The sequence below is a fragment of the Oratosquilla oratoria genome, chromosome 30 (assembly GCF_046742065.1).
Source record: "Oratosquilla oratoria isolate Oo_2021 chromosome 30, ASM4674206v1, whole genome shotgun sequence".
Taxonomy (NCBI): Eukaryota; Metazoa; Arthropoda; class Malacostraca; order Stomatopoda; family Squillidae; genus Oratosquilla; species Oratosquilla oratoria.
In genome coordinates, this window is record NC_134806.1 from 51,538,633 (window position 1) to 51,544,915 (window position 6,283).

Consider the following 6,283-nt stretch of genomic DNA (forward strand, 5'->3'; position numbering starts at 1 on the left):
CATAAGTAGATTTACATAAATAACTAAATTAATATGAACACATAAATGAACAGAATAAAAATATAGGAACACTTGTGGCTTCCCTGTTTCTGTGCAGAGTAACTAACGCACACCTGAGCCGACATGACGTAAATAATAACCAGATTCATCATTTTTCGTCAGTGCGGGAACACTTGTACACATAACGCTAAAAATAAATCTTGGCCAAAATCTCTTTTCACCCATCACGAGAATTCACTTTTTTTTTTTCTTACAAATGAAAACGACATTGTGGTTAATAAACGAGTTCCTTTTAATTCACGTTAGTGTTGGGGTGCATGTGTTCAATACGCGAAATTAAACCTCCGTGAAAATATTTACTTCCATCTCGAGAAATCACGACAAAATGCTATATGCGATTGAGTGAAAGGACTAGGAATTTCACTCTCCCTGCTTACTCTCCCGTGAAATCTCAAGGCATAAGAGGGCCTAGGAGGACTACCTACCCTTATAATTGGGTCATTAACTGTAGATGAATGTGGTACTGATGAGAGCAAAAAAAGGAAGAGATTGGTAGCACGATTGTGAGGAGAAAGATGGATGTGTTAGAGTTGAGTGAAACTAAGTTGAAAGGGTAGAGTGATCTGGAGATTGGGAGTGTGGTGGGAGGGTGCCAGGAGAGGCGAGGGATGGGGAGGGAGTGGTGGAGTGGAGGGAGGTGTTTTCGATGTTGATGTAGGCGAAGGTGAAATTGAGATGGGATATTATTTGGTTATTTATGAGCATTGGGAGTGAGGTAAGTGAGACGAAGAAATATTTTAGACTGATTTCAAAATGTGGAAAAACTTTGGAATTTTTTTTTACTAATGATGTTTGGGGGGGATTTCAGTGCGAGGAGGGGATGGAGTATTGGGAGGTGAGGAGTATCAGGAAGGAACTACAGTAGAGGTGGTAGTGGTATGTATTGAAAGGGACATGATCCCAAACTCTGTACTTAAGAGAGAGAGAAGAGAGAGAGAGAGAGAGAGAGAGAGAGAGAGAGAGAGAGAGAGAGTAAAATTAAAGACAAACATATAAGTACGTGTTCATGAACCATGTAGTGGCGTCCAACATGAGAACTGGAGGAGTTATGGACGCAAATGTCTTCAAGAGATATGTCATTAGATTGTTAGATCATTATCTGATGGAAGGGAAATTGAGAGCTGGGATTGGAGGGAGAGAGAGAGAGAGAGAGAGAGAGAGAGAGAGAGAGAGAGAGAGAGAGAGAGAGAGAGAGAGAAAGAGAGAGAGAGAGAGATGCTTGTATCCTATCCAAGTTTCCCGTTCCTACCAAGATGACAAACTAGTATAACTCGCCTACCTCTCACTTTAGTATCTATATCTTCAGAGCTGAAAAGTGCTATATTGATTTTGATCATTTTATTAAAAAAATGGTTCCGTTTGAAATTCAACTAACAGCTCAACTATATATCTTGCTGAGTTTTATCGAGAAGTAGACACCACTGAATGATTTGCCACGAAGTTTCTGTTTAGACATATCAATTAAGAAAACTAGGAAGTTGTTAGAAATATGACGGTGATGTGGTTTTTATAAACAAGAAAGTACGAAGAAGGGATGATCACTTCTGGCGACACAGAAAGTCAGTCAGATCGGGATTTTATTATTATTATTATTATTTTTTTTTTTTTTTTTTTTTTTTTTTTTTTTTTTTTTTTTTTTTTTTTTTTTTTTTTTTTTTGCCTATACGGATGTCAAGGGACGACTGCAAAGCAAATTAGCGTTGTGTGATATCCTGGCAGTTATTTACTCGTGGAGTGTTGGCATGATCAAGGATATAGTAGGAAGGTATACTGGCATACCAAATTACAATATAGTTAACTGGCTCAACTACTGCCGGCAGTTACGTCGTCCTGAGGAATCGAGGGTAGTTGGTCGGAACAAAAAAAAGCGAGTCTATCTAAATCAGCGTTTGCCAACCTTTTCCGACCATACCACTCCCTGTTGTCATGTCTAAGAGTGGGTTTAGACGGTCTAACGCCTCGTCGAACGCGGTTCGACAGACACGGGTTTTAAGTGATGTGTCAACGTGTGAACGGGGTATTTGGGGTTTAACCAACGAGTTCGACAACCAGATACCCGGTTCACACGTTCACACATCACTTCAAACACGTGTCTGTCGAACCGTTAGAAAGTGAAGTGTACTGCTTGATGATTTGTTTTCTTGATTCCTTAGAACTGAAACAAATTGACAATATTGTTTTCAAAAGACATAAGAACACCATAGGAAAATAAAATAGCATGGAAAAGGTCAAATATGCACAACTAGGTAATCAATGATATATATATCAATGTGATTTTTGTGTGCATTACTTCCCAGCGCCCCCTATGACTGATTTCAGCACCCCAGGTTGGGAAACGCTGGGACTCTAAATGGACGTAACAACGTTTACTGAACGACGTAATTACAACTTTGGCTACCTTCTTAATGGAAAAGAGATGGGGGGAAGTGTTAATTTTGATGGAAGAAATGTTAATGAGGTATTGGATGTCAATGAAGGACCAAATAATGATATAAAGCAAGGTATAAATAAAAAACAAAATGATAATGTGAGACATGATATTGAAACTAAAAATGTGCCAAAAAGAAATAATCACGAGTTTCTTAAAACCATGTACTTTAATGCTCGTAGTATTAGGAACAAATTTCAAGAAATACAGGCGTATGTCAAAAGTGAAAATATCGATATGATAGGAATAACTGAGACATGGTAACGGTACAGAGTTCGAAGCTGAATTTAATATTGCGGGATTTAAACACTTTCATCAGGATAGAAACCACAAGAAAGGTGGGGGTGTTCTGTTGTGCGTTAAAAACAATGTTCATGCTTGTGTTTTAGAGAAAGTGAAACAGGATGCATATGATAGTTTGTGGGTTGAGTTAACCCAAACAAATGGACAAAAAATGAATATAGGTGTAATATATAGGCCAAAGACATTATCATTAGCAGATGACAAACTGTTATTTCAAGAACTGTCTAGTTTCTGCAACCGGGATTTATTGATAATGGGTGATTTCAATTTTACTGACATTGATTGGATGACCCTTGAACATGGCCATATAGGTAGTCGCTTGATTGATTTTCTTGGTGACAATTACTTAATTCAGCATATAAAAGAGCCTAAAAGATATGGTTTATCGTGGCCTGACGCGTGTGTAAGTCATCAGCAAAATCATATCGAGCCTGTTTCAGGAAACCAGTCTGTCGAGAGGTCCTGGTTGGATGATGTTAGGGAAGGGGGGAGGTGGAGAAGGGGGGAAGAGGGAAAAGGGGAAAGGGGAGGGGAGAAGGGGGAAGAGGGGAAGGGGGAGGGGGAAGAGGGGAAAGGGGGAGGGGAGAAGAGGGGAAGGGGGAAAAGAAGAGGGGAAAAGGGAGGAAGATGGGAAGGGGAAGGGGGAAAGGGAAAGGAAAGAAGGGAGTAAGGGGGAAGATTGAAGACAAAAAGGGGAGAAGAGGAGTTAGGAAGGGTGGTGGGGAAGGGAGAAGGGGAGAGGGGGAAGGGTGGAAAGGGGGGAAGGGGGGAGATGGGGTTACATATACACATAGCTAGGCTCCGTTCTTTGTATACACGACACCAGGCCCCGTGTAGATTTAGAATTCTTGCAGAGCAGGTTGCTAGAATCTAACCTAATGCAACTTTAGCTAACTTAAGCTTCTTTGACAAATTGTTAAAACCGTCATGATATGTGCAGTGTGTGAGGAACCATGACGGAAAAAAAAAGCAGGGAGGGGGAAGGACCAAGTTAGAAAGAATTTTCTTTTTATTCGTTGCGCAAGATGTTGCAAACACATATGTCGTATACCTCAGAGAGAGAGAGAGAGAGAGAGCGAGAGAGAGAGAGAGAGAGAGAGAGAGAGAGAGAGAGAGAGAGAGAGAGAGAGAGAGAGAGAGAGAGAGAGAGAGAGAGAGAGAGAGAGGGAGAGAAAGAGGGAGGGAGAGAGAGAGAGAGAGAGAGAGAGAGAGAGAGAGAGAGAGAGAGAAAGAGAGAGAGAGAGAGAGAGAGAGAGAGAGGTAGAGAGAGAGAGAGAAAGAGAGAGAGAGGGGGGAAGAGACGTAAAAATAAAAATAGAATAGATAAATAAATAAATAAAGTAATAATGTTGTACCTCGCTTCTAGTACACAGTTTCTAGAACCAGAAAAGGGCAACTAAATCCTAGGAAACACACTAGGACAGGGGCTGGGCAACCCTTACCAAGCGAGACCCAGATCCCATTTTAAAAAAGATAATTAACAAATCTCTTACTTCTTTTATATGACCCCTAGTAACTGCATGGAGTGCTGGGCGGCCATAGGGCCTACATGTGGACCTGTCATTGACCTCCTCTGGCAAGGGCGAGTTTTTATATCGAAGATTTGGCTGGTTTTGGCACGCGCGCCAAAAAACGTTGCCCACCCTAAGAGTCTGGGTAATTGTTTACAATCTCCACCACCCCCCCCCCCCCGGCCCACGGAGATGCTTCTATAGATAGACCACCTCGCCAGAACGGCCACAGTGAACCGTAAGAGGGGGAGGGGGTAGGGGGGGAAAGGGGGATTAATTCCCACCACAAATATGACCCCCTCCGCCCCAGAAGTACTAAAATCTATGATAATAGTAGTAATAATAATAATAATAATAATAATAATAATAATAATAATAATAATAATAATAATAATAATAATAATAATAATAATAATAATAATGATAATAATAATAATAATAATAATAATAATAATAATGATGATAATAATAATAATGATAATAATAATAATAATAATAATAATAATAATAATAATAATAATAATAATAATAATAATAATAATAATAATAATAATAATAATAATAATAATGATAATAATAATAATAATAATAATAATGATAATAATAATAATAATAATAATAATAATAATAATAATAATAATAATAATAATAATAATAATAATAATAATAAAAATAATAATAATAATAAAAATAATAATAATAATAATGATAATAATGAAGATGATAATAATAATAATAATGGTAATAATGATATTAATAATAATAATAAAAATAATTATGATATTAATACATACATATATATACCAAGGCTTTTTTCCCCCTTACAAGGGAGGTAGCCAAAAAGGAAAAGGCATAAAATCATTCCCACCCATTCCATCCCTGAATACACTCAACACCCCTCCACCCTCCCTTCCATCTTAGCACCTCCTGGATGACGGGACATCCCTGCACCCTGTCCACTGCCCTAGGTCAGAGGCAGTGTCGTAAGGCACAGCACATCCACAGCAAGGCCGCTTCATTAAATCGGCGACCCCCCTCTCCGTCCCCCCATGCATAAAAGGAGAAGACGGGGAGAAATCCCTTCAGGCTGCGTCAAATTTTGCTCACACATACTACCTCACCCCACCCATTCCACCTCATGCATCACATCATCATCCATATACAACCATTCTCCATTCACCCCTGTCTTCTGTCCTCTCCCGTCCTTCCTCAACAGACATTCCCCTCTTCCCCAAAGCCCCCTTCACCCCATCCATCTACCTCATCCTAGGACGTCCCCTCATGTTCACTCCCTCCACATCTGCCTTCCATACCTCTTTTACTAGTCTTTCTTCACTCATTCTTTCCATGTGTCCAAACCATCCTAATACTCTTTCATCAACCCTATCTCCCAGTTCCCTTTCCACCCCTGTTCTCCTCCTCACCTCCTCATTTCTCACTCTATCTAGCCTAGTAACCCCTATCATACTTCTCAGACATTTCATCTCAAACACATTCAAAATCCTTCTCTCTTCCTCTCTTATGTTCTATGTTTCTGCCCCATACAATGCTGTTGGCACAATCACTCCTTCATACAGTCTCCTCTTAGCATCCATTCCCAAATGCCTATTCCTCATTACACTTTTTAATCCACCAAGGCATTTACTCGCTTCTCTCAATCTGCATTCTACCTCCACCTCCACTCCACCTTTTCATGCCTGTGGTGGGGGCAAAAGAATACTGTCACCAAGTATTTCCACTTGGATCGTAAGAGGCGAGAAAAAAGGGACAGGGATTGGGTCCAGGAATCCTTCTCCCTGTAGCCCCACAAAGGACATTCCTAAAAAAAAAGTAAAAGCATAAGAGGGCCTAGGAATATATATATATATATATATATATATATATATATATATTTATATATATATATATATATATATATATATATATATATATATATATATATATTGGACAGAAGGACGACAGAATGAGTGGAAGGGTGGTG